The sequence below is a fragment of the Sminthopsis crassicaudata genome, chromosome 3 (assembly GCF_048593235.1).
Source record: "Sminthopsis crassicaudata isolate SCR6 chromosome 3, ASM4859323v1, whole genome shotgun sequence".
Classification (NCBI taxonomy): domain Eukaryota; kingdom Metazoa; phylum Chordata; class Mammalia; order Dasyuromorphia; family Dasyuridae; genus Sminthopsis; species Sminthopsis crassicaudata.
This window is the reverse complement of record NC_133619.1, coordinates 46,375,411-46,387,765: the sequence shown is the minus strand read 5'-3', so window position 1 is coordinate 46,387,765 and position 12,355 is coordinate 46,375,411. Positions and strand designations below refer to the sequence as shown.

General features: G+C 34.5%; 1 pseudogene; it reads right to left on the bottom strand.

Moving 5' to 3' along the window:
- Window positions 1–2,767: 2,767 nt before the first annotated feature.
- On the bottom strand, window positions 2,768–3,343 carry LOC141561864 (mRNA turnover protein 4 homolog; annotated as a pseudogene).
- Window positions 3,344–12,355: the final 9,012 nt, after the last annotated feature.

Sequence of the window (12,355 nt, the reverse complement as noted above, 5' to 3'; positions counted from 1 at the left end):
TGCACTAGTCTAGGTATTACAGAAGACAGAAAAAAGTCAAAAATCAGTTTCTACCCTCAACAACCATATATACTAATGAGAAAAACAACACATGCATAACCAGATCCCTGCAAGAAATAAAAGGTAATCTGAAAAAAGAAATCTTAAGAAAGAAAAAGTTCCTACATTAGATGGTATTTGGCCTGTGTCTGAGGAAGATTGGAGGTGAAAAAGTAGTATATCCAGGCAGAAGGGATAATCCTGAAAAGGCAAAGGGATGAGAGATTGAGTGCATTGTGTTTAAAAAACTATTCGTACACTAGCGTGTTTAAATTATACAGGGAGTGGGGATCAAGAAATAAGAATACTAGAAAGGCAGAAAGGACCTAAGGTGCAGTGAGATTTAAATAAAATATATTTAAATATGTATAATATATGTCATATCATATATAAAATATAAGTATATAAAAATATAAAAAATAATCTTGGCAACTGAGTGGAAGAATAATTGGTGAGAGCAGAAATTTGAGGGCCTGTGTGGCTCTGACAATGGAGATGAGACATGATTTGCCAATTGAATTCTAAAGTTGTTCCCCAAGACCATCTCCCGAGTGTAAAACTGTGATGGGGAAATGTCCTGATAGGGGAATCTGAATCCATAGCTTCCTCACTCCAAACCCAATATTCCATTCTCTACACTGTGCTACCATGTTCTACTTCCCTAACCATTTCTGGTCCTCCCTCATGCTGACAGAATGATTGTCTGTATTTTTTCCGTTACCTATTATCTGGTCCTCCAGGACATAGATATTACCTATCATTTCCCAGAGTCTAATAGAGGAAGATTTACTTAAAAGTTTGTTGAATTGCTGCTACCATCTACAAAGGCTTAAACTCAGACTATAAATGCAGATAGAAGTGAGCAGGTTTAAAGGATGGGATGTCACACCTACTGCAGCTTCACTCATTTCATGGATGGGCAATATCGCTGCTGCTCCCTTTTCACAGATGGGTTCTATGCTGTGGGAGGCATTTATTCACAGAGGGCTTCTCACCCTGGCATAATGTCTATTCATACAGTCACAGCTGATCCCTGGGCACCTGGGGGAGGCTGCTCATAGACAGTGAATTGGGACAAGGCCTTCCCTTCTGCCAGCAGTCTGTCTAATAGGGCTATGAGCTGAGATAAATGAACAAGCTGCTGCTACTTTCCCACACTCAAAATGATCATCCTCTTTTCTCTTCATAAAACTAGAAGTATACCTCATCTTTTGTCATGTTTCACATAAAATGCTTAATGCCATATATGGAGAAATAGTCCAAGGGAAGCAAACTATAGGTACATAGAACTTTCCAAAGAGAAATATATGGGAAAACTGCATACAGTAAAGATCAAAGATTAATATTCTCTGGAACTTTGGGTTCTTCCCTGTCTTGAAAATTGCTCTAGAAATAAAAGTAGTGAGAGTTTTAGACTCAGAGACATAATCTCTTAGCATGAGTTCCAAATTTTCCAATTTTACAATAAATCTTATATTCCAGGGAGAGATTTTTACCACATACAATTATTTCTTTTTGTGACATTTCCCTCTCAAATTATATACAGTTCTTTCAAGAAAAAAATGCAAGACAATTCTGAAGGAAGAGCACTATCAGCTGATGATCAAGAAAGGCTTCCAGTAGACAAGTAGCCTTCCTGCTAAGGAGTACAGATAAGGAGAAAGAGCCTGTTAGGGATATGGAGTAAGCAATACAAAAGCACAGGGAAGGAAGTTGGAGTACCATGTATGAGGAATAACAAGGAAAATGTATAACTGACAGAGAGATACACAGAGACAAAGAGACAGACAGAGACAGAGATAGACTGAGATTGCCAGAGTGGGATGGAGAACCAGAAGGGGAGGGCAAAGGAGAGAGGGAGAGAGAAAGAGGGGAAGAGGAGAAGGGGGAGGGTAAAAGAGACCACGTTAATGGTGAACTTTTCAAAGTTAAGAAGTAAAATCAATTAAAGAATCATATCTTGATAATCTCATCCTACTGTCAGGGGAAAAAAACATTTCTAGCATTCATGGTGGTGTGCTAAACTACTTGCTAAAGGTTGTGGGGCATCTTGTTCATGACTTTTCCCATAGGTCTTACCCCTAAGGAGTAACTTCCCTCTTAAACTAGTCAAAACAAAGAGGAGAAATGTGGCAGCAGCCCTGTCTCAATACCATGCCAGCCAGGAGTCACAGTTCTCCAGTAACTGCTGTCTCATTGCCTAATAGTAGTCAGGATGAGAATTATTTTTTATGTTTTCTACAAAGTTGACTAAAAACAATCAAAAACTTAATTATCTTCTACAGTTCTAAGCCCCAACATATTAAAGAACCACTGCAATACATTATATAGTTCATGTCACAGGGAAGATCTTTCCCAAGAGTCCACCTCTGCATTGCATTTGAAGGACACATAGATTGGCAAATGTCAGTAGTTAGTTGTGTTTATTAAAAGTGACAGTTTAAGAAACAAAACAAAAAACAGGGACACTGATCCTATATACACAGGACAACATAGGACACTTATCCTATATACAAGCAGTCAAGCATGACCTGCACCAGTCTCCCTCCTGAGAGTCCTGCAAAAGAAGACTCAATTCCATTAAAGTAAGGAAGAAATAGCTCTGAGAAACTGGACTGGCTTGAAGTCATTTGCCTTGCAGAGAGGACTCCTGGGAGGAGCTGTCTCCAGTCAATTATCAGCCTCTGGTCTTTCTGATTCATGTGGAGAGCCACTGTTATCATTGTGGTCATCCTTCTCCAAGATGTTCAAACCTCCCTGACTCAGCCTGCCACAGATATTTGATGTCACCCCTGAATTCTGCCATCTCCAGTGGAAATTGCTTCAGGATCGGGTCTGCTCAAAGGTCAGCATAGTAAGAGATCAGGGTCACCACATTTTTTCTGTGGGCAGTAGGCAGACCAAGCTGTCTCAGCTGAGGCTCATCAAGCGTTCCCGGATAATGCTGAAAATAATATTTTTGCCATCAGTCCAAGTGTAATCCATCTCTGTATACTAAATGAATGATTCACTGACTTCCTTCTTCATTTTTTTATGGAAGAGGAATCAGACTTCCCTCAGCTTCTTGACCTGGGACAGGTTGTCCTGCTGAACCTCATACCAAAGCTACTATCACAACCTTGTTCTTGCCAAAGAAAATACAGCTGGGCTTCCAGTCACTCCTGATATCCTTCAATTTGTTCCTCATGTTTGTGACATAGAAGATGAAAGTGCATTTGGACAATTCCACACATGTTAAAAGGCCTTCTTTCAGGGTTTGTTTGAGTTTTAAGCCTTCTTGGTGGTTATAATTGGACTTTGGCATGGTATTCTTAATACTGAAAGATTTTATATTTCTATCCATAAATCTATACTTATCTATATAGTTATACATAGAGACAAAAAGAGAAACAGACAAAGACAGAGACAGAGGAGAGAGAAAGACAGATAGAGAGATAGAGAGAGAGACAGGGAGAGACAATGAGGGAGAAACAAAGAGAGAGCCAGAGGCAAAGACAGAAAGAAAGAGACAGAGAAAGACACACAGAGACAGAGAAAGAGAGAGAGAGAGAGAGAGAGAGAGAGAGAGAGAGAGAGAGAGAGAGAAGAGAGAGAGAGAGAGACAGAGAGAGAGAGACAGAGAGAGAGAGACAGAGAGAGAGACAGAGAGAGAGAGAGAGAGAGAGAGAGAGAGAGAGAGAGAGAGAAAGAGAGAGGAGAGAGAGAAAGAGAGAGAGAGAGAGAGAGAGAGGAGAGAGAGAGAGAGAGAGAGAGAGAGAGAGAGAGAGAGAGAGAGAGAGAGAGAGATTTAAGAAAACAAGGTAAGCTTTCTAACCTGTGGGACAAGCATTTCCCTCAAATACATGTGCTTACTTAGTGAACAAGGGAAAAGGGGAAAGGGAAGATATAGAAGCCATCAGCCTTTATGTGGAAACTGAATTTTCTTTTTATTTGTCCTGGTGCTTGTTCTTCACAGAACTTTGTCTTTGTGACTTGTACTGGAGTGCATCCTGCCTATTCTTACCCTATGGGTGTCTTCGATTTTTTTTTCTTATCATCATTTGTAAGATGGGAGGAGCTAGCCTGATAGACTAAAAGTTGGCACTTGCCAGTCCTAGGGTTAGCAGAGATTGAGGTTATGGTGAGAAATTCAAGAGTTTCTGTCCCAACCAAAAATCAGCCTGCTCCAATATATTGTTTTCCTTAACAGTGTCAAGACAATGCTACATTGAGATAAAATAATATTTTTCATATATAAGGAGAAAGAAGTTTTTATGAATTTCTAATTATAAGCATTGTAAATTACAAGAAGAATATCAGAAGTATAATAAGTCTCACATATAATCTATGCCTGAGTACACTGACAATTTCTGGTAAATATGAATGATTTTTCAAGCATTTTGATAGGTTTTATCAATAAATTAGTGTGAATAACTGCTGATTATATGATTTATTTTCCTTCTTTCTAGTATTTAAAAATCATTCAATGTACATTTACTCCTTACATAACACAATTCATAAATTTGCAGACAATCTATTTTTCTTTAACTACCTCTGCAGTTTTCAAGGTGCACAACAACAAAATTCATACTATTATCTTTCTAAAAGGATGCTAAAGGTTCTTTTCCCAGATATAATAATATAAAATGTTTTTGAAAAAGAAAAAAGCATATAGGGTATATCACTGGGTTAATATATTGTGTTTAGAATTTTCATTTCAGAAGAATTATATAGTCAGGCATCCATTAAACAAAAACTAATCAATATATACAATTTCAACAGATTAAGTACATTAATGAAATCAGCCTCTACAACTAACATCATATTAAAGAAATGATAAAATATAAGAAAATATAAGAAGCATTTTTTCTTAAATAAGCATGATTAAATAATATATTGTGAATATCTAAGAGCAGACTCAACATCAAATCACTTTTTGCTCATTACAAATCACTTTTTAAAGAAACATGCTAGAGCTTATACTATTTTATACTTTGTACTATTTTAATCTATTTGATTTGATTTTTTCTATACATCAATTAAAATTTGGTTTTTATTTACATACAGACACATTGTGAGAAATGAAGTTTCCTTTTATATTTTATAAGAAATTATTGCTTTAGGGCTAAGGTTTTTCCCCTTTTCTACTTTGTCATCCAGAAACTAATTGATGTGGGAGATTTTCTTCAATATGGTGTTAGTTGTAGAGGCTAATGTCATTGAATTCACTTAATCTATTGAATTATATTTTCATTGTTTTTCTTTTCTAACTCCTTCACAGCCTTATTAACCACTATTAACCATTAATCTGTCCATACCAGAGACTATACCCTACAAGAATTTTCGCCCCATGACTTCCTCAGTTCCAAGAGATGTTGCCCTTTTCCAGACCACTATTTCAAGTAAGTTATAGTATGCTTCACTTCATTCCCTCTTGATTGACCAAGTTCTCCATAAATATCTTCTCCAAACTCCTCATTATTCCTCTTATTTATGTGTATTTAATCTTATTACCTATCCCATCTCTATGAACCATGATTAAATCAATTCTGCCAATATCCTTAGAAAGGGTACGTACTCTCTAATTAATAAATATCATAACCATATTTCATAGGAATTATTTTTAGCCATTCTTCAATGCAGGGCCATTCACTTTGTAAACAATTTTCAATTCTGCATAATATAGAATCTGTTCTAAAGTGTTTGAAACAACATTTAATTAAAAGCAAGGAAATGCTGTCCTGATCATTAATATTATACCAAACACAAAATATTAGAGAATGCTACCTTACTAATTTTTACCTCTATTTTTATTTTCTTTTTAATATTTTTATTAAACTTAATACAAAAATGAGGGAAAATAGAGTAAAATATATCAAATCAAAAACATAAACATCACGGTATTGTTTTGGTAGTTGGTATTATGACTACCTGCTTATTATATTCAGTACAATGTGAAAAAATTTATTACTAACTTTGTATAAAATATGGAAGTCAAAATACAAAGATAGGCCCTACTTTTGAGGAGCTTACTTCAGTTTCATATACTCTTGCCACTATATATATTATACTCACAATATAAAGAGCATTATTAAATATAAAGATTCATAGATTTAAAGCAGAAAAGATATTTGAGGTAATCTAGTTAAACTGCATAATTTTATAAATGAAGAAATTAAGGCCTATTATGATTAAGTAACTTGCCTATGATCACACACTAGTGTGTGATCCTATCTATATCGAATTTGAACCAAGGCATTTTTGACTCCACATTATCTATTACTTTTCCAATGGCAGAAAGTAATGGTGACTCGGAAAGTTGAAGAACTCAGCTGAAATTAGATAACTTATTCTTAATGAATCAAAGTGTCACATTTGGCAATTTTTGTCCAGAAATATGTAAGAAATTGTGAGTAGAAATGTAAAGGTAGAAATGTAAAATTTTCATACAGTGAAAATGACCAAGGCTGGAGATTTAGTTGAGCAAATTATGATTTATGATAAGACACTACAGAAAAAGGTTGTTGGATATTGAACCAGACATTTTCTAGAAATTCTGGGTTCAAAAACTCTATTTATTATATTAATATTTTGAAGACCTCCAAGAGTCAGGACATATAGCAAATGAGTAATCACACTATTTTGATTTTTTTTTATCTTAGATATGATGTCATTCAGACTAGACCAATGTAAATTAATTGCTGAAGAAGAGTTTAGCAAGTTTATTAGTCAGTAAACATTAGGACCATTTGCCAAATAAAGAGATAACTGCCAAAGTGAATACTAGTTTAGAATATAAAACACAAAATCTTACAAACTTAGTGAATGACTAAGTAATATTTCTTCATTAAACTGAAAGAAGCAGGATTAAAAGTTGCATAAAAAGCCTAAATAAAGACACTGTAAGGATATTAAATGATGAAAATAGGGGGCAGGGGAGAATGGCACAAGAAAATAATGGAAAGTATCCGTTAGAACTATTATAACAAAAACCTTTCTTCATGACAGATAGTTCAACGACCCCACTTGAATCCTAGCATTACATTCAAATGGGAATGACACTGAAGAAAACAAAAAGAGAAAAAAATAAGCCATGTTGAAATGAGTTTATATAAAAGGAATTTTTGCTTAAAGTGATACAATTGAGAAACGATTAAGGAACCAAATTACAAGGTATGTAAAGGAGAGGAGCACACCCAAATCTTGGGAAAAAAAATGATTTACTTCATCGAAACATGTATGCTTTTGCATATATATATATATATATGTATATATATGTGTGTGTGTGTATATATATATGTGTGTGTGTATGGATATTATCACTACTGATCTATATTTGCTGTTCCATCTACACAAAAATCTTTATAAAAATCATCCATTCAAAACCCTCAAAGAGGGTATTATAAGGAACAAGCGGCCTTTTACAAATAACATTCAACAATAGACAGCATTTCACAATTGAATGAATGATATAAAGAACTTGAGATTACATTAAGCTTATTTATATTCCTAAAATAATCTTTCAACTAGGTAAATCATCCTTCAACTTTATACAATAAGGTACCTTCCACTCAGCTATCAAAATAATTCAGGATTTCTTGGAAAATGTAAAAACAAGAAATATTCAGGTTTCTTCTTATGGAGGAATAAATGAGGGAGATACATGCTTGCCAACAGTATCTGCCACTTCAATGGAGATTTATCACAAAACCCAGGGCTACAAGCACTGTACTATGGATATTGAGGTCATGTTTGTAGATGACAGTAATTTGATTGCATTCAGGTGGAAAATATTTCAGAGACTCCTTAAAAAGTTCTGTAAATAGATAATCCACCCATACAAGAAAAGTTGATGAAGAATATCCAAATTAAAACAAGAATCTGACTGGATAGCCCCTAGAATGAAGGTCTGGTATTTACAAATTTCCAAGATGACTGTGCACAGATGTCAAACAATTGGTAGACTTAGATGTGGAAAAAAATACAGTTTTAATTATACTTACTAGTAACTGAAATTTAACATTTTCTTCAATTATTTAAGAACAATCTCTCTTATATTAGGTTATGCTAGACTTCCAAAAGAGTTGAGGTATGCACACACAGACATGCACAAAGGCACTCATGTTTAACAACCCCTATTCTAAAGCTTTAGCAACAGTATGCATATCTAGGAGAAATCCATAGATGAATCACATAACCTGAGCCTACACTTGAATGATTATTTTGGGAAAATTAAAAAAAAACACTTTTACCCCAACTCTCCAAAACAGAAAAGGTCATAGTTTTAAAGGAAATATGTTTTACCAATTCTGATAGAATATGCCCAGAAAAGCCAGATTCAGATTAAAACATGGTTAAATAAATAAGAAAATAAATTTTAAAATGATACAGCATAGTTATGTTAATATATTGAAATCCACTAATGGAATGAAAATCCCTACTTCCTGAGATAATCTATTTCATTCTTGGATATCTCTCATTTTATAAGCTTCTAATTATAACAAACCTAAGTTTACCTTTATCAAATATCGTCAATTCAAAATGATCAAGTGGCAAAGTTGCATTGATGGAAGGAACTTCTTTACCTGAAAATTCCTGAAATGAAGTCACAAACCCTTTTGATCTAAATTGTTTGATGGTGCAATAACAAAATGCTTTGATTGTGAATTGATTGATTTTAAACAATAGAAACCATCTTAACTTAAGCACTATAATAAGTAAGATAACAACTTAAACTTCATTGCCAAATCAACCCACCTCAGACATTTGTCCTAGCTTGGGTTGGAAGGGGTAGACTTCCTCAATTTGTCAGGCAGAGCCCAGATAAAACTATATTGGATTCATTAGCTCAGATTCAAGGAGATACTTCAGAGATTTGCCTCTTGGAAAGGTCTCAAGTGAAAAATTCATCTCATTTTTGCTACTCTATTATAACACTGGGTTCCAACTAATATTAGTAATGCTAATTGTGATGATGGCTCTCTTTCTAATAGCCATTATGTTCCCTCCTAAAAACAAAACAAAACAAACCTTAAAATTCCTTTATTTGACTAATTTGACTTTTTTCATCAAATAACTTGACATGAAATATTCCTTGTCTTAACTTTTGAAGATAACTTAATATTACCCAAGATTTCCATTTTCTCTTCAGATGTCTCTCATTGTCAGGCACAGAATTCTACAAATGGTTTAAACTCAGCTGAAAAAGCAATAACATACATCCCTCTAGAGGACAATCTTGTAATTGATGTAAGAAACCAAGTTTGATTTTTGTTGTGGTTTTTATTCTCCACTACTCAGCTATAAAAGAAGAAGTATAATAAACTCAATTAACATCCTGCATATATGCAGGATTTTAGAACTTTGCAAAACCAAAATGATAGATAAAGGGATCTATATCCATATCCATTTGAAGATTTATGAATCTTATGTAGAATTCAAAACTTTTTGGGCAGACTTAAGCCTCATTATAGAAATACAATAAGAAAAACTTCTACTAAAATCATTACAACAAATTGCTGACTTTATCTCTGAGCTATAATATGGCAATCTAAAGTTTATTGCCAATCAAATAGTCAAAATATTTAAAATAGAAGCTTAAATGTTTGACCTGACAAGTGTTTGATTCAGGGTAAGCCCTACCATTCAAGAATGATTTAATTATGATTGCCAATATCATAAGTCAAGATTTAATTATGTAACTGGTTTCAGGTTATATTTTATGCCATCCTGAGGATATAGAGGAATAGCAATATAAAGGGTATGTAAAATAGACACATCTCTTTTACCATTCTTGAGTGCTGAGCAATTGAAAGGATTATGTTGACTTATCCATGTACAGCTGCCCTGTATCTAGGGCAGAGATGTTTGTGTTATACATGCATCATACTTTAGTCTATTTAAAAAGATAGGATGAAGGGAGAGGAGAAAGACAGAGAGACATAGAGAAAGGTATTTTAGTAGGTAATAGATTATACCTTATGTTTTGGGTGTGTGTGTATGTGTGTGTGAGTTTGTGTGAGTGTGCATGTGGCAGAGAAACATAAACTGGAAGGGAACGATTTTTGCCAGTCATGACTATAAAACTCCTTAGCAATATCATCACACTGCAGTGCTCAGTAAAGTAATTCATGATATCTCTAATCGTTTCCTGAAATTATAATGAGAAGCTCCTAGAGTCCTTTGGAGTCACATAGGTCAGACTTCTGCCCATCTCCAAGGTAATAAGAGCCATACCCATGATTGTACCATTTAAATTCTAGAGATTTTTGTAGGAGTTTATTTGGAAGTCTCTAAACATAACTTTGTCCTCATGGCTAATCTACTATAAATCCCTTCCACTGCAATCTAAATTAATTTTGTTTTATGCTTCCTGTATAGGTTCCAAGTACACATTACCCTGTGTTGGTGGCAACTAGGTGGCTCAGTGGATAGGGTGCACATTCTGAAATCAGGGATGCCTAAGTTCAAATGCAGCCTCAGGCATTTAGCTGTGTAACCCTGGACTTGTCATTTAATTTATATTTAATTAAATTTCTTCTGCTATAACATGAAGACAACAACATCACCTTCTCCCTCAGGATTGTTTTGAGGATCAAGTGAGATAAATTTTAAAAACACTTGAAATGTAATAGGCTTTATATAAATGTCAGTTATTATTTTAACATATACTTGATAAGTCTACAATTGTGAACATGGCATAATTGAGATCACATATGCAAAGTACTCTGCAAACCTTAAAGTGGTTCAAAAAGTACAATATCATTATTTGTGCTATTGCTAATGATGATAAGGATGAGGATGACAGAATTTTCTGAATCTTTACAATTTCCTCTTGCCCTTTTTGTCTATCTTCCAACTCATTCCATTAATTACATAAAGATTAATAGACTCACAGAATTTTAGAGAGAGAAGTGGACAGGTAGTCTACTTAATTAACATCCTGCAGACATGAAGAATTTTAGGACTTTGCAAAACCAAAGTGATAGATTGAGGAATCTATATCCATTTGAAGAGAAGAAAAAAGAAGAAAGAAAAGAAGAAGAAGAAGAAGAAGAAGAAGAAGAAGAAGAAGAAGAAGAAGAAGAAGAAGAAGAAGAAGAAGAAGAAGAAGAAGAAGAAGAAGAAGAAGAAGAAGAAGAAGAAGAGGAAGAGGAAGAGGAAGAGGAAGAGGAAGAGGAAGAGGAAGAGGAAGAGGAAGAGGAAGAGGAAGAAAGAAAGAAAGAAAGAAAGAAAGAAAGAAAGAAAGAAAGAAAGAAAGAAAGAAAGAAAGAAAGAAAGAAAGAAAGAAGGAAAGAAAGAAAGAAGACAAAATAATGTGTTTCTCAACATATCTAATTTCATCTGGTCTTTGATGACTGCTAAAGGAAAGGAACTTATTTTTTGAAACAGTCCACTTGACATTTAGGTGTCTCTCATTGTTAAAAAGATTTTCCTTATAACAAGTCTAAATTTGTCTCCTAGAAACTTTTATTGATTCAGCTATTTGGTACCTACTATGTGATATACATTGTGCTCATAGCTCTGCCCCCACAAAAGATTTGCGTCTTTTTTTTTTTTTTGAGGTTGGTTTTAAGTGACTTGCCCAGGGTCACACAGCTAGGAAGTGTTAAGTGTCTGAGACCAGATTTGAACTCAGGTCCTCCTGACTTCAGGGCTGGTGCTCTATCCACTGCACCACCTAGCTGCCCCCCATGATTCTTTCATTTCTTAAATTTGTTCCATGAATTCCAATGTATTTAGTACAATGTATTTTAGAAGAAAGAGGGAGGGGAAGGGAAAGAAACAGAGAGACAGAGAAAGAGAGAGACAGAGATAGGTGAACTGTATGTTAAGGCAATAAATGATGAGTAATTGCAGACTTAGAAGATGCTTGAAATAACATTCTCATTCATATTTAGTGAGGCATAAAAGAGAAGGACATATGTCCACTAAGGGCATTTGTTCACCATGACAATGTTCATCATGTCACGAAGGATATCATACCTAGAGTTCAGGTGCATGAAACATGCTCTTGTTCATGGATGACAACTAACTGATTGCATTGTCAAAGCATCAACAGACCCCCTCAGAGAGATCTATGACAACTCAAAAGATATATGTCAGAATCTACACTGGACAAAAATTAACAAGGAAAGAAAAATGTCTATTTCCTAGACTCATAGATGTCTGGTTAGTCAACTGAGTCAATCCATTGAAGCAGTCTCTTCTCTTCTTCATTTCTTTGAATGATATTCTGTGCAAACTGGATTGGCATTCATGGACCATGAGCCAACCCAAAAATTTAATTGTGGTAAGAAAGCAATATGTATTGTTTTTAGAAAATAATGCAGGGATT